Here is a 27,119-nt window from a genome sequence, read left to right as displayed (position 1 = left end):
CCCTACAAACTGACATCAGGAACCTGGACTGGTGAGTTTTCTTTCCCAGGGAAAATGGCCAAAGGATGTGCCCAGGGGGCCCCTAGACCTGGGCTGGGCACCTGACTGCAAAAAATCCTTATATTGAAGAATGGATCACAAAACGAAGTTGTCCCCACCTCAAAATTGTGCTGTCCTGATAGACCCAAGGGAGCCCTAAAAACTGACATCAGGAACCTGGACTGGTGAGTTTTCCTTCCCAGGGAAAATGGCCAAAGGATGTGCCCAGGGGGCCCCTGGCCCTGGGCTTGAACCTGACTGCAAAAAATCCTTATATCGAAGTTTGGACCCCTGACCGAATGTTGTCCCCACCTCAAATTTGTGCTGCCCTGATAGACCCAAGGGAGCCCTACAAACTGACATCAGGGACCTGGACTGGTTTGTTTTCTTTCCCAGGGAAAATGGCCAAAGGATGTGCCCAGGGGCCGCTGGGCGTGGGCTGGAACCTGACTGCCAAATATCCTTATATCGAAGGATGGAGCCCAGACTGAAGTTGTCCCCACCTCAAACTTGTGCTGTCCTGATAGACCCAAGGGAGCCCTACAAACTGACATCAGGAACCTGGACTGGTGAGTTTTCTTTCCCAGGGAAAAAGGTCAAAGGACGTGCCCAGGGGGCCCCTGGCCCTGGGCTCCAGCCTGACTTCAAAAGATCCTTATATCGAAGGATGGACCTCATACAGATGCTGTCCCCTCCTCAAACTTGTGCTGCCCTGATAGACCCAAGGGAGCCCTACAAACTGACATCAGCAACCTGGACTGGTGAGTTTTCTTTCCCAGGGAAAATGGCCAAAGGATGTGCCCAGGGGGCCCCTAGCCCTGGGCTGGGCACCTGAGTGCAAAAAATCCTTATATCGAAGGATGGACCCCAGACAGAATGTTGTCCCCACCTCAAAATTGTGCTGCCCTGATAGACCCAAGGGAGCCCTAAAAAATGACATCAGGAACCTGGACTGGTGAGTTATATTTCCCAGAGAAAATGAGCAAAGGATGTGTCCAGGGGGCCCCTGGCTTGGGCTGGGAACCTGACTGCAAAATATCCTTATATCGAAGTTTGGACCTCATACCGAAGTTGTCCCCTCCTCAAAATTGTGCTGCCCTGATAGACCCAAGGGAGCCCTACAAACTGACATCAGGAACCTGGACTGGTGAGTTTTCTTTCCCAGGGAAAATGGCCAAAGGATGTGCCCAGAGGGCCCTGGGCGTGGTCTGGAACCTGAATGCAAAATATCCTTGTATCGAAGGATGGATCGCAGACCGAAGTTGTCCGCACCTCAAACTTGTGCTGCCCTGATAGACCCAAGAGAGTCCTACAAACTGACATCAGCAACCTGGACTGGTGAGTTTTCTTTCCCAGGGGATAAGGCCAGATGATGTGCCCAGGGGCCACTGGCCCTGGGTTGGAACCTGACTGCAAAGTATCCTTATATCGAAGGATGGACCCCAGACCGAAGGCTGTCCCCACCTCAAACATGTGCTGCCCTGATAGACAGAAGGGAGCCCTACAAACTGACATCAGGAACATGGACTGGAGAGTTTTCTTTCCCAGGGAAAATGTCCAAAGGATGTGCCCAGAGGGCCCTGGCCCTCGGCTGGAACCTGACTGCAAAATATCCTTATATCGAAGGATGGACCCCAGACCGAAGTTGTCCCCATCTCAAACTTGTGCTGCCCTGATAGACCCAAGGGAGCCCTACAAACTGACATCAGGAACCTGGACTGGTGAGTTTTCTTTCCCAGGGAAAATGGCCAAAGGATCTGCGCAGGGGGCCCCTGGGCCTGGGCTGGGAACCTGACTGAAAATAATCCTTATATCGAAGGATGGATCGCAGACGGAAGCTGTCCCCTCCTCAAACTTGTGCTGCCCTGATAGACCCAAGGGAGCCCTACAAACTGACATCAGGAACTTGGACTGGTGAGTTATATTTCCCAGGGAAAATGGCCAAAGGATGTGCCCAGGGGGCCCATGGCCCTGGGCTTGAACCTGACTGCAAAAAATCCTTATATCGAAGGATGGACCCCAGACTGGACTTTTCCCCTCCTCAAACTTGTGCTGCCCTGATAGACCCAAGGGAGCCCTACAAACTGACATCAGGAACCTGGACTGGTGAGTTTTCTTTCCCAGGGAAAATGGCCAAAGGATGTGCCCAGGGGGCCCCTAGACCTGGGCTGGGCACCTGACTGCAAAAAATCCTTATATTGAAGAATGGATCACAAAACGAAGTTGTCCCCACCTCAAAATTGTGCTGTCCTGATAGACCCAAGGGAGCCCTAAAAACTGACATCAGGAACCTGGACTGGTGAGTTTTCCTTCCCAGGGAAAATGGCCAAAGGATGTGCCCAGGGGGCCCCTGGCCCTGGGCTTGAACCTGACTGCAAAAAATCCTTATATCGAAGTTTGGACCCCTGACCGAATGTTGTCCCCACCTCAAATTTGTGCTGCCCTGATAGACCCAAGGGAGCCCTACAAACTGACATCAGGGACCTGGACTGGTTTGTTTTCTTTCCCAGGGAAAATGGCCAAAGGATGTGCCCAGGGGCCGCTGGGCGTGGGCTGGAACCTGACTGCCAAATATCCTTATATCGAAGGATGGAGCCCAGACTGAAGTTGTCCCCACCTCAAACTTGTGCTGTCCTGATAGACCCAAGGGAGCCCTACAAACTGACATCAGGAACCTGGACTGGTGAGTTTTCTTTCCCAGGGAAAAAGGTCAAAGGACGTGCCCAGGGGGCCCCTGGCCCTGGGCTCCAGCCTGACTTCAAAAGATCCTTATATCGAAGGATGGACCTCATACAGATGCTGTCCCCTCCTCAAACTTGTGCTGCCCTGATAGACCCAAGGGAGCCCTACAAACTGACATCAGCAACCTGGACTGGTGAGTTTTCTTTCCCAGGGAAAATGGCCAAAGGATGTGCCCAGGGGGCCCCTAGCCCTGGGCTGGGCACCTGAGTGCAAAAAATCCTTATATCGAAGGATGGACCCCAGACAGAATGTTGTCCCCACCTCAAAATTGTGCTGCCCTGATAGACCCAAGGGAGCCCTAAAAAATGACATCAGGAACCTGGACTGGTGAGTTATATTTCCCAGAGAAAATGAGCAAAGGATGTGTCCAGGGGGCCCCTGGCTTGGGCTGGGAACCTGACTGCAAAATATCCTTATATCGAAGTTTGGACCTCATACCGAAGTTGTCCCCTCCTCAAAATTGTGCTGCCCTGATAGACCCAAGGGAGCCCTACAAACTGACATCAGGAACCTGGACTGGTGAGTTTTCTTTCCCAGGGAAAATGGCCAAAGGATGTGCCCAGAGGGCCCTGGGCGTGGTCTGGAACCTGAATGCAAAATATCCTTGTATCGAAGGATGGATCGCAGACCGAAGTTGTCCGCACCTCAAACTTGTGCTGCCCTGATAGACCCAAGAGAGTCCTACAAACTGACATCAGCAACCTGGACTGGTGAGTTTTCTTTCCCAGGGGATAAGGCCAGATGATGTGCCCAGGGGCCACTGGCCCTGGGTTGGAACCTGACTGCAAAGTATCCTTATATCGAAGGATGGACCCCAGACCGAAGGCTGTCCCCACCTCAAACATGTGCTGCCCTGATAGACAGAAGGGAGCCCTACAAACTGACATCAGGAACATGGACTGGAGAGTTTTCTTTCCCAGGGAAAATGTCCAAAGGATGTGCCCAGAGGGCCCTGGCCCTCGGCTGGAACCTGACTGCAAAATATCCTTATATCGAAGGATGGACCCCAGACCGAAGTTGTCCCCATCTCAAACTTGTGCTGCCCTGATAGACCCAAGGGAGCCCTACAAACTGACATCAGGAACCTGGACTGGTGAGTTTTCTTTCCCAGGGAAAATGGCCAAAGGATCTGCGCAGGGGGCCCCTGGGCCTGGGCTGGGAACCTGACTGAAAATAATCCTTATATCGAAGGATGGATCGCAGACGGAAGCTGTCCCCTCCTCAAACTTGTGCTGCCCTGATAGACCCAAGGGAGCCCTACAAACTGACATCAGGAACTTGGACTGGTGAGTTATATTTCCCAGGGAAAATGGCCAAAGGATGTGCCCAGGGGGCCCATGGCCCTGGGCTTGAACCTGACTGCAAAAAATCCTTATATCGAAGGATGGACCCCAGACTGGACTTGTCCCCTCCTCAAACTTGTGCTGCCCTGATAGACCCAAGGGAGCCCTACAAACTGACATCAGGAACCTGGACTGGTGAGTTTTCTTTCCCAGGGAAAATGGCCAAAGGATGTGCCCACGGGCCCCTGGCTTGGGCTGGGCACCTGACTGCAAAAAATCCTTACATCGAAGTTTGGACCCCTGACCGAATGTTGTCCCCACCTCAAATTTGTGCTGCCCTGATAGACCCAAGGGAGCCCTACAAACTGACATCAGGGACCTGGACTGGTTTGTTTTCTTTCCCAGGGAAAATGGCCAAAGGATGTGCCCAGGGGCCGCTGGGCGTGGGCTGGAACCTGACTGCAAAGTATCCTTATATTGAAGGATGGACCCCAGACCGAAGCTGTCCCCACCTCAAACTTGTGCTGCCCTGATAGACCCAAGGGAGCCCTACAAACTGACATCAGGAACCTGGACTGGTGAGTTTTCTTTCCCAGGGAAAATGGCCAAAGGATGTGCCCAGGTGCCCCTGGCCCTGGGCTTGGCACCTGACTTCAAAATATCCTTATATGGAAGGGTGGATCGCAGACCGAAGTTGTCCCCACCTCAAATTTGTGCTGTCCTGATAGGCCCCAGGGAGCCCTACAAACTGACATCAGGAACCTGGACTGGTGAGTTTTCTTTCCCAGGGAAAATGGCCAAAGGATGTGCCCAGGGGGCCCCTAGCCCTGGGCTGGGCACCTGAGTGCAAAATATCCTTATATCGAAGTTTGGACCTCAGACCGAAGTTGTCCCCTCCTCAAAATTGTGCTGTCCTGATAGACCCAAGGGAGCCCTACAAAGTGACATCAGGAACCTGGACTGGTGAGTTTTCTTTCCCATGGAAAATGGCCAAAGGATGTGCCCAGGTGCCCCTGGCCCTGGCCTTGGCACCTGACTGCAAAAAATCCATATATCGAAGGATGGACCCCAGACCGAAATCGTCCCTACCTCAAACTTGTGCTGCCCTGATAGACCCAAGGGAGCCCTACAAACTGACATCAGGAACTTGGACTGGTGAGTTTTCTTTCCCAGGGAAAATGGCCAAAGGTTGTGCCCAGAGGGCCCTGGGCGTGGGCTGGAACCTGACTGCAAAGTATCCTTATATCGAAGGATGGACCCCAGACCGAAGCTGTCCCCACCTCAAACTTGTGCTGCCCTGATAGACCCAAGGGAGCCCTACAAACTGACATCAGGAACCTGGACTGGTGAGTTTTCTTTCCCAGGGAAAATGGCCAAAGGATGTGCCCACGGGCCCCTGGCCTTGGGCTTGGCACCTGACTGCACAAAATCCTTACATCGAAGTTTGGACCCCTAACCGAATGTTGTCCCCACCTCAAATTTGTGCTGCCCTGATAGACCCAAGGGAGCCCTACAAACTGACATCAGGGACCTGGACTGGTTTGTTTTCTTTCCCAGGGAAAATGGCCAAAGGATGTGCCCAGGGGCCGCTGTGCGTGGGCTGGAACCTGACTGCCAAATATCCTTATATCGAAGGATGGAGCCCAGACTGAAGTTGTCCCCACCTCAAACTTGTGCTGTCCTGATAGACCCAAGGGAGCCCTACAAACTGACATCAGCAACCTGGACTGGTGAGTTTTCTTTCCCAGGGAAAATGGCCAAAGGATGTGCCCAGGGGGCCCCTAGCCCTGGGCTGGGCACCTGAGTGCAAAAAATCCTTATATTAAAGGATGGACCCCAGACAGAATGTTGTCCCCACCTCAAAATTGTGCTGCCCTGATAGACCCAAGGGAGCCCTAAAAAATGACATCAGGAACCTGGACTGGTGAGTTATATTTCCCAGGGAAAATGAGCAAAGGATGTGTCCAGGGGGCCCCTGGCTTGGGCTGGGAACCTGACTGCAAAATATCCATATATCGAAGTTTGGACTTCATACCGAAGTTGTCCCCTCCTCAAAATTGTGCTGCCCTGATAGACCCAAGGGAGCCCTACAAAGTGACATCAGGAACCTGGACTGGTGAGTTTTCTTTCCCAGGGAAAATGGCCAAAGGATGTGCCCAGAGGGCCCTGGGCGTGGTCTGGAACCTGAATGCAAAATATCCTTGTATCGAAGGATGGATCGCAGACCGAAGTTGTCCCCATCTCAAACTTGTGCTGCCCTGATAGACCCAAGGGAGCCCTACAAACTGACATCAGGAACCTGGACTGGTGAGTTTTCTTTCCCAGGGAAAATGGCCAAAGGATCTGTGCAGGGGGCCCCTGGGCCTGGGCTGGGAACCTGACTGAAAATAATCCTTATATCTAAGGATGGATCGCAGACGGAAGCTGTCCCCTCCTCAAACTTGTGCTGCCCTGATAGACCCAAGGGAGCCCTACAAACTGACATCAGGAACTTGGACTGTTGAGTTTTCTTTCCCAGGGAAAATGGCCAAAGGATGTGCCCAGGGGGCCTTTGGCCCTGGGCTTGAACCTGACTGCAAAAAATCCTTATATCGAAGGATGGACCCCTGACCGAATGTTGTCCCCACCTCAAATTTGTGCTGCCCTGATAGACCCAAGGGAGCCCTACAAACTGACATCAGGGACCTGGACTGGTTTGTTTTCTTTCCCAGGGAAAATGGCCAAAGGATGTGCCCAGGGGCCGCTGGGCGTGGGCTGGAACCTGACTGCAAAGTATCCTTATATCGAAGGATGGACCCCAGACCGAAGCTGTCCCCACCTCAAACTTGTGGTGCCCTGATAGACCCAAGGGAGCCCTACAAACTGACATCAGGAACCTGGACTGGTGAGTTTTCTTTCCCAGGGAAAATGGCCAAAGGATGTGCCCAGAGGGCCCTGGCCCTCGGCTGGAACCTGACTTCAAAATATCCTTATATGGAAGGGTGGATCGCAGACCGAAGTTGTCCCCACCTCAAATTTGTGCTGTCCTGATAGGCCCCAGGGAGCCCTACAAACTGACATCAGGAACCTGGACTGGTGAGTTTTCTTTCCCAGGGAAAATGGCCAAAGGATGTGCCCAGGGGGCCCCTAGCCCTGGGCTGGGCACCTGAGTGCAAAATATCCTTATATCGAAGTTTGGACCTCAGACCGAAGTTGTCCCCTCCTCAAAATTGTGCTGCCCTGATAGACCCAAGGGAGCCCTACAAAGTGACATCAGGAACCTGGACTGGTGAGTTTTCTTTCCCAGGGAAAATGGCCAAAGGATGTGCCCAGGTGCCCCTGGCCCTGGCCTTGGCACCTGACTGCAAAAAATCCATATATCGAAGGATGGACCCCAGACCGAAATCGTCCCTACCTCAAACTTGTGCTGCCCTGATAGACCCAAGGGAGCCCTACAAACTGACATCAGGAACTTGGACTGGTGAGTTTTCTTTCCCAGGGAAAATGGCCAAAGGTTGTGCCCAGAGGGCCCTGGGCGTGGTCTGGAACCTGACTGCAAAATATCCTTATATCGAAGGATGGATCGCAGACCGAAGTTGTCCGCACCTCAAACTTGTGCTGCCCTGATAGACCCAAGGGAGCCCTACAAACTGACATCAGCAACCTAGACTGGTGAGTTTTATTTCCCAGGGGATATGGCCAAATGATGTGCCCAGGGGCCACTGGCCCTGGGCTTGGCACCTGACTGCAAAATATCCTTATATCGAAGGATGGATCCCAGACCGAAGCTGTCCACTCCTCAAACTTGTGCTGCCCTGATAGACCCAAGGGAGCCCTACAAACTGACATCAGCAACCTGGACTGGTGAGTTTTCTTTCCCAGGGAAAATGTCCAAAGGATGTGCCCAGAGGGCCCTGGCCCTCGGCTGGAACCTGACTGCAAAATATCCATATATCGAAGTTTGGACCTCAGACCGAAGTTGTCCCCTCCTCAAAATTGTGCTGCCCTGATAGACCCAAGGGAGCCCTACAAAGTGACATCAGGAACCTGGACTGGTGAGTTTTCTTTCCCAGGGAAAATGGCCAAAGGATGTGCCCAGGTGCCCCTGGCCCTGGCCTTGGCACCTGACTGCAAAAAATCCATATATCGAAGGATGGACCCCAGACTGAAATCGTCCCTACCTGAAACTTGTGCTGCCCTGATAGACCCAAGGGAGCCCTACAAACTGACATCAGGAACATGGACTGGAGAGTTTTCTTTCCCAGGGAAAATGTCCAAAGGATGTGCCCAGAGGGCCCTGGCCCTCGGCTGGAACCGGACTGCAAAAAATCCTTATATCGAAGGATGGACCCCAGACCGAAGTTGTCCCCACCTCAAACTCGTGCTGCCCTGATAGACCCAAGGGAGCCCTACAAACTGACATCAGGAACCTGGACTGGTTTGTTTTCTTTCCCAGGGAAAATGGCCAAAGGATCTGCTCAGGGCGCCCCTGGGCCTGGGCTGGGAACCTGACTGAAAATAATCCTTATATCGAAGGATGGATCCCAGACCGAAGCTGTCCCCTCCTCAAACTTGTGCTGCCCTGATAGACCCAAGGGAGCCCTACAAAGTGACATCAGCAACCTGGACTGGTGAGTTTTCCTTCCCAGGGAAAATGGCCAAAGGGTGTGCTTAGGGTGCCCCTGGCCCTGGGCTTGAACCTGACTGCAAAAAATCCTTATATCGAAGGATGGACCCCAGTCTGGACTTGTCCCCTCCTCAAACATGTGCTGTCCTGATAGACCCAAGGGAGGCCTACAAACTGACATCAGGAACCTGGACTGGTGAGTTTTCTTTCCCAGGGAAAATGGCCAAAGGATGTGCCCACGGGCCCCTGGCCCTGGGCTGGGCACCTGACTGCACAAAATCCTTATATCGAAGTTTGGACCCCTGACTGAATGTTGTCCCCACCTCAAATTTGTGCTGCCCTGATAGACCCAAGGGAGCCCTACAAACTGACATCAGGGACCTGGACTGGTTTGTTTTCTTTCCCAGGGAAAATGGCCAAAGGATGTGCCCAGGGGCCGCTGTGCGTGGGCTGGAACCTGACTGCCAAATATCCTTATATCGAAGGATGGAGCCCAGACTGAAGTTGTCCCCACCTCAAACTTGTGCTGTCCTGATAGACCCAAGGGAGCCCTACAAACTGACATCAGCAACCTGGACTGGTGAGTTTTCTTTCCCAGGGAAAATGGCCAAATGGTGTGCCCAGGTGCCCCTGGCCCTGGGCTTGGAAACTGACTGCAAAAAATCCATATATCGAAGGATGGACCCCAGACCGAAATTGTCCCTACCTCAAACTTGTGCTGCCCTGATAGACCCAAGGGAGCCCTACAAACTGACATCAGGAACTTGGACTGGTGAGTTTTCTTTCCCAGGGAAAATGGCCAAAGGTTGTGCCCAGAGGGCCCTGGGCGTGGTCTGGAACCTGACTTCAAAATATCCTTGTATCGAAGGATGGATCGCAGACCGAAGTTGTCCGCACCTCAAACTTGTGCTGCCCTGATAGACCCAAGGGAGCCCTACAAACTGACATGAGCAACCTGGACTGGTGAGTTTTCTTTCCCAGGGGATATGGCCAAATGATGTGCCCAGGGGCCACTGGCCCTGGGTTGGAACCTGACTGCAAAGTATCCTTATATCGAAGGATGGACCCCAGACCGAAGCTGTCCCCACCTCAAACTTGTGCTGCCCTGATAGACCCAAGGGAGCCCTACAAAGTGACATCAGGAACCTGGACTGGTGAGTTTTCTTTCCCAGGGAAAATGGCCAAAGGATGTGCCCAGGGGGCCCCTGGCCCTGGGCTCCAGCCTGACTTCAAAAGATCCCTATATCGAAGGATGGACCTCATACGGGTGCTGTCCCCTCCTCAAACTTCTGCTGCCCTGATAGACCCAAGGGAGCCCTACAAACTGACATCAGCAACCTGGACTGGTGAGTTTTCTTTCCCAGGGAAAATGGCCTAAGGATGTGCTCAGAGGGCCCTAGCCCTGGGCTGTGCACCTGACTGCAAAATATCCTTTTATCGAACTTTGGACCACAGACCGAATGTTGTCCCCACCTCAAACTTGTGCTGCCCTGATAGACCCAAGGGAGCCCTACAAATTGACATCAGGAACCTGGAATGGTGAGTTTTCTTTCCCAGGGAAAATGGCCAAAGGTTGTGCCAAGGGGCCCCTGGCCCTGGTCTGGGCACCTGACTGCAAAATATCCTTATATCGAAGGATGGATCGCAGACCGAAGTTGTCCCCACCTCAAACTTGTGCTGCCCTGATAGACCCAAGGGAGCCCTACAAACTGACATCAGGAACCTGGACTGGTGAGTTTTCTTTCCCAGGGAAAATGGCCAAAGGATGTGCCCAGGGGGCCCCTAGACCTGGGCTGGGCACCTGACTGCAAAAAATCCTTATATTGAAGAATGGATCACAAAACGAAGTTGTCCCCACCTCAAAATTGTGCTGTCCTGATAGACCCAAGGGAGCCCTAAAAAATGACATCAGGAACCTGGACTGGTGAGTTTTCCTTCCCAGGGAAAATGGCCAAAGGATGTGCCCAGGGGGCCCCTGGCCCTGGGCTTGAACCTGACTGCAAAAAATCCTTATATCGAAGTTTGGACCCCTGACCGAATGTTGTCCCCACCTCAAATTTGTGCTGCCCTGATAGACCCAAGGGAGCCCTACAAACTGACATCAGGGACCTGGACTGGTTTGTTTTCTTTCCCAGGGAAAATGGCCAAAGGATGTGCCCAGGGGCCGCTGGGCTTGGGCTGGAACCTGACTGCCAAATATCCTTATATCGAAGGATGGACCCCTGACCGAATGTTGTCCCCACCTCAAATTTGTGCTGCCCTGATAGACCCAAGGGAGCCCTACAAACTGACATCAGGGACCTGGACTGGTTTGTTTTCTTTCCCAGGGAAAATGGCCAAAGGATGTGCCCAGGGGCCGCTGGGCGTGGGCTGGAACCTGACTGCAAAGTATCCTTATATCGAAGGATGGACCCCAGACCGAAGCTGTCCCCACCTCAAACTTGTGCTGCCCTGATAGACCCAAGGGAGCCCTACAAACTGACATCAGGAACCTGGACTGGTGAGTTTTCTTTCCCAGGGAAAATGGCCAAAGGATGTGCCCAGAGGGCCCTGGCCCTCGGCTGGAACCTGACTTCAAAATATCCTTATATGGAAGGGTGGATCGCAGACCGAAGTTGTCCCCACCTCAAATTTGTGCTGTCCTGATAGGCCCCAGGGAGCCCTACAAACTGACATCAGGAACCTGGACTGGTGAGTTTTCTTTCCCAGGGAAAATGGCCAAAGGATGTGCCCAGGGGGCCCCTAGCCCTGGGCTGGGCACCTGAGTGCAAAATATCCTTATATCGAAGTTTGGACCTCAGACCGAAGTTGTCCCCTCCTCAAAATTGTGCTGCCCTGATAGACCCAAGGGAGCCCTACAAAGTGACATCAGGAACCTGGACTGGTGAGTTTTCTTTCCCAGGGAAAATGGCCAAAGGATGTGCCCAGGTGCCCCTGGCCCTGGCCTTGGCACCTGACTGCAAAAAATCCATATATCGAAGGATGGACCCCAGACCGAAATCGTCCCTACCTCAAACTTGTGCTGCCCTGATAGACCCAAGGGAGCCCTACAAACTGACATCAGGAACTTGGACTGGTGAGTTTTCTTTCCCAGGGAAAATGGCCAAAGGTTGTGCCCAGAGGGCCCTGGGCGTGGTCTGGAACCTGACTGCAAAATATCCTTATATCGAAGGATGGATCGCAGACCGAAGTTGTCCGCACCTCAAACTTGTGCTGCCCTGATAGACCCAAGGGAGCCCTACAAACTGACATCAGCAACCTAGACTGGTGAGTTTTATTTCCCAGGGGATATGGCCAAATGATGTGCCCAGGGGCCACTGGCCCTGGGCTTGGCACCTGACTGCAAAATATCCTTATATCGAAGGATGGATCCCAGACCGAAGCTGTCCACTCCTCAAACTTGTGCTGCCCTGATAGACCCAAGGGAGCCCTACGAAGTGACATCAGCAACCTGGACTGGTGAGTTTTCTTTCCCAGGGAAAATGTCCAAAGGATGTGCCCAGAGGGCCCTGGCCCTCGGCTGGAACCTGACTGCAAAATATCCATATATCGAAGTTTGGACCTCAGACCGAAGTTGTCCCCTCCTCAAAATTGTGCTGCCCTGATAGACCCAAGGGAGCCCTACAAAGTGACATCAGGAACCTGGACTGGTGAGTTTTCTTTCCCAGGGAAAATGGCCAAAGGATGTGCCCAGGTGCCCCTGGCCCTGGCCTTGGCACCTGACTGCAAAAAATCCATATATCGAAGGATGGACCCCAGACTGAAATCGTCCCTACCTGAAACTTGTGCTGCCCTGATAGACCCAAGGGAGCCCTACAAACTGACATCAGGAACATGGACTGGAGAGTTTTCTTTCCCAGGGAAAATGTCCAAAGGATGTGCCCAGAGGGCCCTGGCCCTCGGCTGGAACCTGACTGCAAAAAATCCTTATATCGAAGGATGGACCCCAGACCGAAGTTGTCCCCACCTCAAACTCGTGCTGCCCTGATAGACCCAAGGGAGCCCTACAAACTGACATCAGGAACCTGGACTGGTGAGTTTTCTTTCCCAGGGAAAATGGCCAAAGGATCTGCTCAGGGCGCCCCTGGGCCTGGGCTGGGAACCTGACTGAAAATAATCCTTATATCGAAGGATGGATCCCAGACCGAAGCTGTCCCCTCCTCAAACTTGTGCTGCCCTGATAGACCCAAGGGAGCCCTACAAACTGACATCAGCAACCTGGACTGGTGAGTTTTCCTTCCCAGGGAAAATGGCCAAAGGGTGTGCTTAGGGTGCCCCTGGCCCTGGGCTTGAACCTGACTGCAAAAAATCCATATATCGAAGGATGGACCCCAGACCGAAATTGTCCCTACCTCAAACTTGTGCTGCCCTGATAGACCCAAGGGAGCCCTACAAACTGACATCAGGAACTTGGACTGGTGAGTTTTCTTTCCCAGGGAAAATGGCCAAAGGTTGTGCCCAGAGGGGCCTGGGCGTGGTCTGGAACCTGACTTCAAAATATCCTTGTATCGAAGGATGGATCGCAGACCGAAGTTGTCCGCACCTCAAACTTGTGCTGCCCTGAATAGACCCAAGGGAGCCCTACAAACTGACATCAGCAACCTGGACTTGTGAGTTTTCTTTCCCAGGGGATATGGCCAAATGATGTGCCCAGGGGCCACTGGCCCTGGGTTGGAACCTGACTGCAAAGTATCCTTATATCGAAGGATGGACCCCAGACCGAAGCTGTCCCCACCTCAAACTTGTGCTGCCCTGATAGACCCAAGGGAGCCCTACAAAGTGACATCAGGAACCTGGACTGGTGAGTTTTCTTTCCCAGGGAAAATGGCCAAAGGATGTGCCCAGGGGGCCCCTGGCCCTGAGCTCCAGCCTGACTTCAAAAGATCCCTATATCGAAGGATGGACCTCATACGGGTGCTGTCCCCTCCTCAAACTTCTGCTGCCCTGATAGACCCAAGGGAGCCCTACAAACTGACATCAGCAACCTGGACTGGTGAGTTTTCTTTCCCAGGGAAAATGGCCTAAGGATGTGCTCAGAGGGCCCTAGCCCTGGGCTGTGCACCTGACTGCAAAATATCCTTTTATCGAACTTTGGACCACAGACCGAATGTTGTCCCCACCTCAAACTTGTGCTGCCCTGATAGACCCAAGGGAGCCCTACAAATTGACATCAGGAACCTGGAATGGTGAGTTTTCTTTCCCAGGGAAAATGGCCAAAGGTTGTGCCAAGGGGCCCCTGGCCCTGGTCTGGGCACCTGACTGCAAAATATCCTTATATCGAAGGATGGATCGCAGACCGAAGTTGTCCCCACCTCAAACTTGTGCTGCCCTGATAGACCCAAGGGAGCCCTACAAACTGACATCAGGAACCTGGACTGGTGAGTTTTCTTTCCCAGGGAAAATGGCCAAAGGATGTGCCCAGGGGGCCCCTAGACCTGGGCTGGGCACCTGACTGCAAAAAATCCTTATATTGAAGAATGGATCACAAAACGAAGTTGTCCCCACCTCAAAATTGTGCTGTCCTGATAGACCCAAGGGGGCCCTAAAAAATGACATCAGGAACCTGGACTGGTGAGTTTTCCTTCCCAGGGAAAATGGCCAAAGGATGTGCCCAGGGGGCCCCTGGCCCTGGGCTTGAACCTGACTGCAAAAAATCCTTATATCGAAGTTTGGACCCCTGACCGAATGTTGTCCCCACCTCAAATTTGTGCTGCCCTGATAGACCCAAGGGAGCCCTACAAACTGACATCAGGGACCTGGACTGGTTTGTTTTCTTTCCCAGGGAAAATGGCCAAAGGATGTGCCCAGGGGCCGCTGGGCGTGGGCTGGAACCTGACTGCCAAATATCCTTATATCGAAGGATGGACCCCTGACCGAATGTTGTCCCCACCTCAAATTTGTGCTGCCCTGATAGACCCAAGGGAGCCCTACAAACTGACATCAGGGACCTGGACTGGTTTGTTTTCTTTCCCAGGGAAAATGGCCAAAGGATGTGCCCAGGGGCCGCTGGGCGTGGGCTGGAACCTGACTGCAAAGTATCCTTATATCGAAGGATGGACCCCAGACCGAAGCTGTCCCCACCTCAAACTTGTGCTGCCCTGATAGACCCAAGGGAGCCCTACAAACTGACATCAGGAACCTGGACTGGTGAGTTTTCTTTCCCAGGGAAAATGGCCAAAGGATGTGCCCAGAGGGCCCTGGCCCTCGGCTGGAACCTGACTTCAAAATATCCTTATATGGAAGGGTGGATCGCAGACCGAAGTTGTCCCCACCTCAAATTTGTGCTGTCCTGATAGGCCCCAGGGAGCCCTACAAACTGACATCAGGAACCTGGACTGGTGAGTTTTCTTTCCCAGGGAAAATGGCCAAAGGATGTGCCCAGGGGGCCCCTAGCCCTGGGCTGGGCACCTGAGTGCAAAATATCCTTATATCGAAGTTTGGACCTCAGACCGAAGTTGTCCCCTCCTCAAAATTGTGCTGCCCTGATAGACCCAAGGGAGCCCTACAAAGTGACATCAGGAACCTGGACTGGTGAGTTTTCTTTCCCATGGAAAATGGCCAAAGGATGTGCCCAGGTGCCCCTGGCCCTGGCCTTGGCACCTGACTGCAAAAAATCCATATATCGAAGGATGGACCCCAGACCGAAATCGTCCCTACCTCAAACTTGTGCTGCCCTGATAGACCCAAGGGAGCCCTACAAACTGACATCAGGAACTTGGACTGGTGAGTTTTCTTTCCCAGGGAAAATGGCCAAAGGTTGTGCCCAGAGGGCCCTGGGCGTGGTCTGGAACCTGACTGCAAAATATCCTTATATCGAAGGATGGATCGCAGACCGAAGTTGTCCGCACCTCAAACTTGTGCTGCCCTGATAGACCCAAGGGAGCCCTACAAACTGACATCAGCAACCTAGACTGGTGAGTTTTATTTCCCAGGGGATATGGCCAAATGATGTGCCCAGGGGCCACTGGCCCTGGGCTTGGCACCTGACTGCAAAATATCCTTATATCGAAGGATGGACCCCAGACCGAAGCTGTCCACTCCTGAAACTTGTGCTGCCCTGATAGACCCAAGGGAGCCCTACAAACTGACATCAGCAACCTGGACTGGTGAGTTTTCTTTCCCAGGGAAAATGTCCAAAGGATGTGCCCAGAGGGCCCTGGCCCTCGGCTGGAACCTGACTGCAAAATATCCATATATCGAAGTTTGGACCTCAGACCGAAGTTGTCCCCTCCTCAAAATTGTGCTGCCCTGATAGACCCAAGGGAGCCCTACAAAGTGACATCAGGAACCTGGACTGGTGAGTTTTCTTTCCCAGGGAAAATGGCCAAAGGATGTGCCCAGGTGCCCCTGGCCCTGGCCTTGGCACCTGACTGCAAAAAATCCATATATCGAAGGATGGACCCCAGACTGAAATCGTCCCTACCTGAAACTTGTGCTGCCCTGATAGACCCAAGGGAGCCCTACAAACTGACATCAGGAACATGGACTGGAGAGTTTTCTTTCCCAGGGAAAATGTCCAAAGGATGTGCCCAGAGGGCCCTGGCCCTCGGCTGGAACCTGACTGCAAAAAATCCTTATATCGAAGGATGGACCCCAGACCGAAGTTGTCCCCACCTCAAACTCGTGCTGCCCTGATAGACCCAAGGGAGCCCTACAAACTGACATCAGGAACCTGGACTGGTGAGTTTTCTTTCCCAGGGAAAATGGCCAAAGGATCTGCTCAGGGCGCCCCTGGGCCTGGGCTGGGAACCTGACTGAAAATAATCCTTATATCGAAGGATGGATCCCAGACCGAAGCTGTCCCCTCCTCAAACTTGTGCTGCCCTGATAGACCCAAGGGAGCCCTACAAACTGACATCAGCAACCTGGACTGGTGAGTTTTCCTTCCCAGGGAAAATGGCCAAAGGGTGTGCTTAGGGTGCCCCTGGCCCTGGGCTTGAACCTGACTGCAAAAAATCCTTATATCGAAGGATGGACCCCAGTCTGGACTTGTCCCCTCCTCAAACATGTGCTGTCCTGATAGACCCAAGGGAGCCCTAAAAACTGACATCAGGAACCTGGACTGGTGAGTTTTCTTTCCCAGGGAAAATGGCCAAAGGATGTGCCCACGGGCCCCTGGCCCTGGGCTGGGCACCTGACTGCACAAAATCCTTATATCGAAGTTTGGACCCCTGACTGAATGTTGTCCCCACCTCAAATTTGTGCTGCCCTGATAGACCCAAGGGAGCCCTACAAACTGACATCAGGAACCTGGACTGGTGAGTTTTCTTTCCCAGGGAAAATGGCCAAAGGATGTGCCCAGGGGGCCCCTGGCCCTGGGCTCCAGCCTGACTTCAAAAGATCCCTATATCGAAGGATGGACCTCATACGGGTGCTGTCCCCTCCTCAAACTTCTGCTGCCCTGATAGACCCAAGGGAGCCCTACAAACTGACATCAGCAACCTGGACTGGTGAGTTTTCTTTCCCAGGGAAAATGGCCTAAGGATGTGCTCAGAGGGCCCTAGCCCTGGGCTGTGCACCTGACTGCAAAATATCCTTTTATCGAACTTTGGACCACAGACCGAATGTTGTCCCCACCTCAAACTTGTGCTGCCCTGATAGACCCAAGGGAGCCCTACAAATTGACATCAGGAACCTGGAATGGTGAGTTTTCTTTCCCAGGGAAAATGGCCAAAGGTTGTGCCAAGGGGCCCCTGGCCCTGGTCTGGGCACCTGACTGCAAAATATCCTTATATCGAAGGATGGATCGCAGACCGAAGTTGTCCCCACCTCAAACTTGTGCTGCCCTGATAGACCCAAGGGAGCCCTACAAACTGACATCAGGAACCTGGACTGGTGAGTTTTCTTTCCCAGGGAAAATGGCCAAAGGATGTGCCCAGGGGGCCCCTAGACCTGGGCTGGGCACCTGACTGCAAAAAATCCTTATATTGAAGAATGGATCACAAAACGAAGTTGTCCCCACCTCAAAATTGTGCTGTCCTGATAGACCCAAGGGAGCCCTAAAAAATGACATCAGGAACCTGGACTGGTGAGTTTTCCTTCCCAGGGAAAATGGCCAAAGGATGTGCCCAGGGGGCCCCTGGCCCTGGGCTTGAACCTGACTGCAAAAAATCCTTATATCGAAGTTTGGACCCCTGACCGAATGTTGTCCCCACCTCAAATTTGTGCTGCCCTGATAGACCCAAGGGAGCCCTACAAACTGACATCAGGGACCTGGACTGGTTTGTTTTCTTTCCCAGGGAAAATGGCCAAAGGATGTGCCCAGGGGCCGCTGGGCGTGGGCTGGAACCTGACTGCCAAATATCCTTATATCGAAGGATGGAGCCCAGACTGAAGTTGTCCCCACCTCAAACTTGTGCTGTCCTGATAGACCCAAGGGAGCCCTACAAACTGACATCAGGAACCTGGACTGGTGAGTTTTCTTTCCCAGGGAAAAATGTCAAAGGACGTGCCCAGGGGGCCCCTGGCCCTGGGCTCCAGCCTGACTTCAAAAGATCCTTATATCGAAGGATGGACCTCATACAGATGCTGTCCCCTCCTCAAACTTGTGCTGCCCTGATAGACCCAAGGGAGCCCTACAAACTGACATCAGCAACCTGGACTGGTGAGTTTTCTTTCCCAGGGAAAATGGCCAAAGGATGTGCCCAGGGGGCCCCTAGCCCTGGGCTGGGCACCTGAGTGCAAAAAATCCTTATATCGAAGGATGGACCCCAGACAGAATGTTGTCCCCACCTCAAAATTGTGCTGCCCTGATAGACCCAAGGGAGCCCTAAAAAATGACATCAGGAACCTGGACTGGTGAGTTATATTTCCCAGAGAAAATGAGCAAAGGATGTGTCCAGGGGGCCCCTGGCTTGGGCTGGGAACCTGACTGCAAAATATCCATATATCGAAGTTTGGACCTCATACCGAAGTTGTCCCCTCCTCAAAATTGTGCTGCCCTGATAGACCCAAGGGAGCCCTACAAACTGACATCAGGAACCTGGACTGGTGAGTTTTCTTTCCCAGGGAAAATGGCCAAAGGATGTGCCCAGAGGGCCCTGGGCGTGGTCTGGAACCTGAATGCAAAATATCCTTGTATCGAAGGATGGATCGCAGACCGAAGTTGTCCGCACCTCAAACTTGTGCTGCCCTGATAGACCCAAGAGAGTCCTACAAACTGACATCAGCAACCTGGACTGGTGAGTTTTCTTTCCCAGGGGATAAGGCCAGATGATGTGCCCAGGGGCCACTGGCCCTGGGTTGGAACCTGACTGCAAAATATCCTTATATCGAAGGATGGACCCCAGACCGAAGGCTGTCCCCACCTCAAACATGTGCTGCCCTGATAGACAGAAGGGAGCCCTACAAACTGACATCAGGAACATGGACTGGAGAGTTTTCTTTCCCAGGGAAAATGTCCAAAGGATGTGCCCAGAGGGCCCTGGCCCTCGGCTGGAACCTGACTGCAAAATATCCTTATATCGAAGGATGGACCCCAGACCGAAGTTGTCCCCATCTCAAACTTGTGCTGCCCTGATAGACCCAAGGGAGCCCTACAAACTGACATCAGGAACCTGGACTGGTGAGTTTTCTTTCCCAGGGAAAATGGCCAAAGGATCTGCGCAGGGGGCCCCTGGGCCTGGGCTGGGAACCTGACTGAAAATAATCCTTATATCGAAGGATGGATCGCAGACGGAAGCTGTCCCCTCCTCAAACTTGTGCTGCCCTGATAGACCCAAGGGAGCCCTACAAACTGACATCAGGAACTTGGACTGGTGAGTTATATTTCCCAGGGAAAATGGCCAAAGGATGTGCCCAGGGGGCCCCTGGCCCTGGGCTTGAACCTGACTGCAACAAATCCTTATATCGAAGGATGGACCCCAGACTGGAGTTGTCCCCTCCTCAAACTTGTGCTGCCCTGATAGACCCAAGGGAGCCCTACAAACTGACATCAGGAACCTGGACTGGTGAGTTTTCTTTCCCAGGGAAAATGGCCAAAGGATGTGCCCACGGGCCCCTGGCTTGGGCTGGGCACCTGACTGCAAAAAATCCTTACATCGAAGTTTGGACGCCTGACCGAATGTTGTCCCCACCTCAAATTTGTGCTGCCCTGATAGACCCAAGGGAGCCCTACAAACTGACATCAGGGACCTGGACTGGTTTGTTTTCTTTCCCAGGGAAAATGGCCAAAGGATGTGCCCAGGGGCCGCTGGGCGTGGGCTGGAACCTGACTGCAAAGTATCCTTATATCGAAGGATGGAGCCCAGACCGAAGCTGTCCCCACCTCAAACTTGTGCTGCCCTGATAGACCCAAGGGAGCCCTACAAACTGACATCAGGAACCTGGACTGGTGAGTTTTCTTTCCCAGGGAAAATGGCCAAAGGATGTGCCCAGGTGCCCCTGGCCCTGGGCTTGGCACCTGACTTCAAAATATCCTTATATGGAAGGGTGGATCGCAGACCGAAGTTGTCCCCACCTCAAATTTGTGCTGTCCTGATAGGCCCCAGGGAGCCCTACAAACTGACATCAGGAACCTGGACTGGTGAGTTTTCTTTCCCAGGGAAAATGGCCAAAGGATGTGCCCAGGGGGCCCCTAGCCCTGGGCTGGGCACCTGAGTGCAAAATATCCTTATATCGAAGTTTGGACCTCAGACCGAAGTTGTCCCCTCCTCAAAATTGTGCTGTCCTGATAGACCCAAGGGAGCCCTACAAAGTGACATCAGGAACCTGGACTGGTGAGTTTTCTTTCCCATGGAAAATGGCCAAAGGATGTGCCCAGGTGCCCCTGGCCCTGGCCTTGGCACCTGACTGCAAAAAATCCATATATCGAAGGATGGACCCCAGACCGAAATCGTCCCTACCTCAAACTTGTGCTGCCCTGATAGACCCAAGGGAGCCCTACAAACTGACATCAGGAACTTGGACTGGTGAGTTTTCTTTCCCAGGGAAAATGGCCAAAGGTTGTGCCCAGAGGGCCCTGGGCGTGGTCTGGAACCTGACTGCAAAATATCCTTATATCGAAGGATGGATCGCAGACCGAAGTTGTCCGCACCTCAAACTTGTGCTGCCCTGATAGACCCAAGGGAGCCCTACAAACTGACATCAGCAACCTAGACTGGTGAGTTTTATTTCCCAGGGGATATGGCCAAATGATGTGCCCAGGGGCCACTGGCCCTGGCCTTGGCACCTGACTGCAAAATATCCTTATATCGAAGGATGGATCCCAGACCGAAGCTGTCCACTCCTCAAACTTGTGCTGCCCTGATAGACCCAAGGGAGCCCTACAAACTGACATCAGCAACCTGGACTGGTGAGTTTTCTTTCCCAGGGAAAATGGCCAAAGGATGTGCCCAGGGGGCCCCTAGCCCTGGGCTGGGCACCTGAGTGCAAAAAATCCTTATATCGAAGGATGGACCCCAGACAGAATGTTGTCCCCACCTCAAAATTGTGCTGCCCTGATAGACCCAAGGGAGCCCTAAAAAATGACATCAGGAACCTGGACTGGTGAGTTATATTTCCCAGGGAAAATGAGCAAAGGATGTGTCCAGGGGGCCCCTGGCTTGGGCTGGGAACCTGACTGCAAAATATCCATATATCGAAGTTTGGACCTCATACCGAAGTTGTCCCCTCCTCAAAATTGTGCTGCCCTGATAGACCCAAGGGAGCCCTACAAAGTGACATCAGGAACCTGGACTGGTGAGTTTTCTTTCCCAGGGAAAATGGCCAAAGGATGTGCCCAGAGGGCCCTGGGCGTGGTCTGGAACCTGAATGCAAAATATCCTTGTATCGAAGGATGGATCGCAGACCGAAGTTGTCCGCACCTCAAACTTGTGCTGCCCTGATAGACCCAAGAGAGTCCTACAAACTGACATCAGCAACCTGGACTGGTGAGTTTTCTTTCCCAGGGGATAAGGCCAGATGATGTGCCCAGGGGCCACTGGCCCTGGGTTGGAACCTGACTGCAAAGTATCCTTATATCGAAGGATGGACCCCAGACCGAAGGCTGTCCCCACCTCAAACATGTGCTGCCCTGATAGACAGAAGGGAGCCCTACAAACTGACATCAGGAACATGGACTGGAGAGTTTTCTTTCCCAGGGAAAATGTCCAAAGGATGTGCCCAGAGGGCCCTGGCCCTCGGCTGGAACCTGACTGCAAAATATCCTTATATCGAAGGATGGACCCCAGACCGAAGTTGTCCCCATCTCAAACTTGTGCTGCCCTGATAGACCCAAGGGAGCCCTACAAACTGACATCAGGAACCTGGACTGGTGAGTTTTCTTTCCCAGGGAAAATGGCCAAAGGATCTGCGCAGGGGGCCCCTGGGCCTAGGCTGGGAACCTGACTGAAAATAATCCTTATATCGAAGGATGGATCGCAGACGGAAGCTGTCCCCTCCTCAAACTTGTGCTGCCCTGATAGACCCAAGGGAGCCCTACAAACTGACATCAGGAACTTGGACTGGTGAGTTATATTTCCCAGGGAAAATGGCCAAAGGATGTGCCCAGGGGGCCCCTGGCCCTGGTCTTGAACCTGACTGCAACAAATCCTTATATCGAAGGATGGACCCCAGACTGGAGTTGTCCCCTCCTCAAACTTGTGCTGCCCTGATAGACCCAAGGGAGCCCTACAAACTGACATCAGGAACCTGGACTGGTGAGTTTTCTTTCCCAGGGAAAATGGCCAAAGGATGTGCCCAGAGGGCCCCTGGCTTGGGCTGGGCACCTGACTGCAAAAAATCCTTACATCGAAGTTTGGACGCCTGACCGAATGTTGTCCCCACCTCAAATTTGTGCTGCCCTGATAGACCCAAGGGAGCCCTACAAACTGACATCAGGGACCTGGACTGGTTTGTTTTCTTTCCCAGGGAAAATGGCCAAAGGATGTGCCCAGGGGCCGCTGGGCGTGGGCTGGAACCTGACTGCAAAGTATCCTTATATCGAAGGATGGAGCCCAGACCGAAGCTGTCCCCACCTCAAACTTGTGCTGCCCTGATAGACCCAAGGGAGCCCTACAAACTGACATCAGGAACCTGGACTGGTGAGTTTTCTTTCCCAGGGAAAATGGCCAAAGGATGTGCCCAGGTGCCCCTGGCCCTGGGCTTGGCACCTGACTTCAAAATATCCTTATATGGAAGGGTGGATCGCAGACCGAAGTTGTCCCCACCTCAAATTTGTGCTGTCCTGATAGGCCCCAGGGAGCCCTACAAACTGACATCAGGAACCTGGACTGGTGAGTTTTCTTTCCCAGGGAAAATGGCCAAAGGATGTGCCCAGGGGGCCCCTAGCCCTGGGCTGGGCACCTGAGTGCAAAATATCCTTATATCGAAGTTTGGACCTCAGACCGAAGTTGTCCCCTCCTCAAAATTGTGCTGTCCTGATAGACCCAAGGGAGCCCTACAAAGTGACATCAGGAACCTGGACTGGTGAGTTTTCTTTCCCAGGGAAAATGGCCAAAGGATGTGCCCAGGTGCCCCTGGCCCTGGCCTTGGCACCTGACTGCAAAAAATCCATATATCGAAGGATGGACCCCAGACCGAAATCGTCCCTACCTCAAACTTGTGCTGCCCTGATAGACCCAAGGGAGCCCTACAAACTGACATCAGGAACTTGGACTGGTGAGTTTTCTTTCCCAGGGAAAATGGCCAAAGGTTGTGCCCAGAGGGCCCTGGGCGTGGTCTGGAACCTGACTGCAAAATATCCTTATATCGAAGGATGGATCGCAGACCGAAGTTGTCCGCACCTCAAACTTGTGCTGCCCTGATAGACCCAAGGGAGCCCTACAAACTGACATCAGCAACCTAGACTGGTGAGTTTTATTTCCCAGGGGATATGGCCAAATGATGTGCCCAGGGGCCACTGGCCCTGGGCTTGGCACCTGACTGCAAAATATCCTTATATCGAAGGATGGATCCCAGACCGAAGCTGTCCACTCCTCAAACTTGTGCTGCCCTGATAGACCCAAGAGAGCCCTACAAAGTGACATCAGCAACCTGGACTGGTGAGTTTTCTTTCCCAGGGAAAATGACCAAAGGATGTGCCAAGGGGCCCCTGGCCCTGGGCTGGAAGCTGACTGCAAAATATACTTATATCGAAGTTTGGACCCCAGACCGAATGCTGTCCCCACCTGAAATATGTGCTGCCCTGATAGACTGAAGGAAGCCCTACAAACTGACATCAGGAACATGGACTGGAGAGTTTTCTTTCCCAGGGAAAATGTCCAAACGATGTGCCCAGAGGGCCCTGGCCCTCGGCTGGTACCTGACTGCAAAATATCCATATATCGAAGTTTGGACCTCAGACCGAAGTTGTCCCCTCCTCAAAATTGTGCTGCCCTGATAGACCCAAGGGAGCCCTACAAACTGACATCAGCAACCTGGACTGGTGAGTTTTCTTTCCCAGGGAAAATGGCCAAAGGATCTGCTCAGGGCGCCCCTGGGCCTGGGCTGGGAACCTGACTGAAAATAATCCTTATATCGAAGGATGGATCCCAGACCGAAGCTGTCCCCTCCTCAAACTTGTGCTGCCCTGATAGACCCAAGGGAGCCCTACAAACTGACATCAGCAACCTGGACTGGTGAGTTTTCCTTCCCAGGGAAAATGGCCAAAGGATGTGCCCAGGTGCCCCTGGCCCTGGGCTTGGCACCTGACTTCAAAATATCCTTATATGGAAGGGTGGATCGCAGACCGAAGTTGTCCCCACCTCAAATTTGTGCTGTCCTGATAGGCCCCAGGGAGCCCTACAAACTGACATCAGGAACCTGGACTGGTGAGTTTTCTTTCCCAGGGAAAATGGCCAAAGGATGTGCCCAGGGGGCCCCTAGCCCTGGGCTGGGCACCTGAGTGCAAAATATCCTTATATCGAAGTTTGGACCTCAGACCGAAGTTGTCCCCTCCTCAAAATTGTGCTGTCCTGATAGACCCAAGGGAGCCCTACAAAGTGACATCAGGAACCTGGACTGGTGAGTTTTCTTTCCCATGGAAAATGGCCAAAGGATGTGCCCAGGTGCCCCTGGCCCTGGCCTTGGCACCTGACTGCAAAAAATCCATATATCGAAGGATGGACCCCAGACCGAAATCGTCCCTACCTCAAACTTGTGCTGCCCTGATAGACCCAAGGGAGCCCTACAAACTGACATCAGGAACTTGGACTGGTGAGTTTTCTTTCCCAGGGAAAATGGCCAAAGGTTGTGCCCAGAGGGCCCTGGGCGTGGTCTGGAACCTGACTGCAAAATATCCTTATATCGAAGGATGGATCGCAGACCGAAGTTGTCCGCACCTCAAACTTGTGCTGCCCTGATAGACCCAAGGGAGCCCTACAAACTGACATCAGCAACCTAGACTGGTGAGTTTTATTTCCCAGGGGATATGGCCAAATGATGTGCCCAGGGGCCACTGGCCCTGGGCTTGGCACCTGACTGCAAAATATCCTTATATCGAAGGATGGATCCCAGACTGAAGCTGTCCACTCCTCAAACTTGTGCTGCCCTGATAGACCCAAGGGAGCCCTACAAACAGACATCAGGAACCTGGACTGGTGAGTTTTCCTTCCCAGGGAAAATGACCAAAGGATGTGCCAAGGGGCCCCTGGCCCTGGGCTCGAAGCTGACTGCAAAATATCCTTATATCGAAGTTTGGACCCCAGACCGAATGCTGTCCCCACCTGAAATATGTGCTGCCCTGATAGACTGAAGGAAGCCCTACAAACTGACATCAGGAACATGGACTGGAGAGTTTTCTTTCCCAGGGAAAATGTCCAAAGGATGTGCCCAGAGGGCCCTGGCCCTCAGCTGGAACCTGACTGCAAAATATCCATATATCGAAGTTTGGACCTCAGACCGAAGTTGTCCCCTCCTCAAACTTGTGCTGCCCTGATAGACCCAAGGGAGCCCTACAAACTGACATCAGGAACCTGGACTGGTGAGTTTTCTTTCCCAGGGAAAATGGCCAAAGGATGTGCCCAGGTGCCCCTGGCCCTGGCCTTGGCACCTGACTGCAAAAAATCCATATATCGAAGGATGGACCCCAGACTGAAATCGTCCCTACCTGAAACTTGTGCTGCCCTGATAGACCCAAGGGAGCCCTACAAACTGACATCAGGAACATGGACTGGAGAGTTTTCTTTCCCAGGGAAAATGTCCAAAGGATGTGCCCAGAGGGCCCTGGCCCTCGGCTGGAACCTGACTGCAAAAAATCCTTATATCGAAGGATGGACCCCAGACCGAAGTTGTCCCCACCTCAAACTTGTGCTGCCCTGATAGACCCAAGGGAGCCCTACAAACTGACATCAGGAACCTGGACTGGTGAGTTTTCTTTCCCAGGGAAAATGGCCAAAGGATCTGCTCAGGGCGCCCCTGGGCCTGGGCTGGGAACCTGACTGAAAATAATCCTTATATCGAAGGATGGATCCCAGACCGAAGCTGTCCCCTCCTCAAACTTCTGCTTCCCTGATAGACCCAAGGGAGCCCTACAAACTGACATCAGCAACCTGGACTGGTGAGTTTTCCTTCCCAGGGAAAATGGCCAAAGGGTGTGCTTAGGGTGCCCCTGGCCCTGGGCTTGAACCTGACTGCAAAAAATCCTTATATCGAAGGATGGACCCCAGTCTGGACTTGTCCCCTCCTCAAACATGTGCTGTCCTGATAGACCCAAGGGAGGCCTACAAACTGACATCAGGAACCTGGACTGGGGAGTTTTCTTTCCCAGGGAAAATGGCCAAAGGATGTGCCCAGGGGCCGCTGTGCGTGGGCGGGAACCTGACTGCCAAATATCCTTATATCGAAGGATGGAGCCCAGACCGAATCTGTCCCACCTCAAACTTGTGCTGCCCTGATAGACCCAAGGGAGCCCTACAAACTGACATCAGGGACCTGGACTGGTTTGTTTTCTTTCCCAGGGAAAATGGCCAAAGGATGTGCCCAGGGGCCGCTGTGCGTGGGTTGGAACCTGACTGCCAAATATCCTTATATCGAAGGATGGAGCCCAGACCGAAGCTGTCCCCACCTCAAACTTGTGCTGCCCTGATAGACCCAAGGGAGCCCTACAAACTGACATCAGGAACCTGGACTGGTGAGTTTTCTTTCCCAGGGAAAATGGCCAAAGGATGTGCCCAGGTGCCCCTGGCCCTGGGCTTGGCACCTGACTGCAAAATATCCTTATATCGAAGGATGGATCGCAGACCGAAGTTGTCCCCACCTCAAATTTGTGCTGTCCTGATAGGCCCCAGGGAGCCCTACAAACTGACATCAGGAACCTGGACTGGTGAGTTTTCTTTCCCAGGGAAAATGGCCAAAGGATGTGCCCAGGGGGCCCCTGGCCCTGGGCTCCAGCCTGACTTCAAAAGATCCCTATATCGAAGGATGGACCTCATACGGGTGCTGTCCCCTCCTCAAACTTCTGCTGCCCTGATAGACCCAAGGGAGCCCTACAAACTGACATCAGCAACCTGGACTGGTGAGTTTTCTTTCCC

The sequence above is a fragment of the Lonchura striata genome, chromosome 1 (genome assembly GCF_046129695.1).
Source record: "Lonchura striata isolate bLonStr1 chromosome 1, bLonStr1.mat, whole genome shotgun sequence".
In the NCBI taxonomy this organism is placed as follows: domain Eukaryota; kingdom Metazoa; phylum Chordata; class Aves; order Passeriformes; family Estrildidae; genus Lonchura; species Lonchura striata.
The sequence above is the reverse complement of the archived record's forward strand: the minus strand, read 5'-3'. Positions refer to the sequence as shown.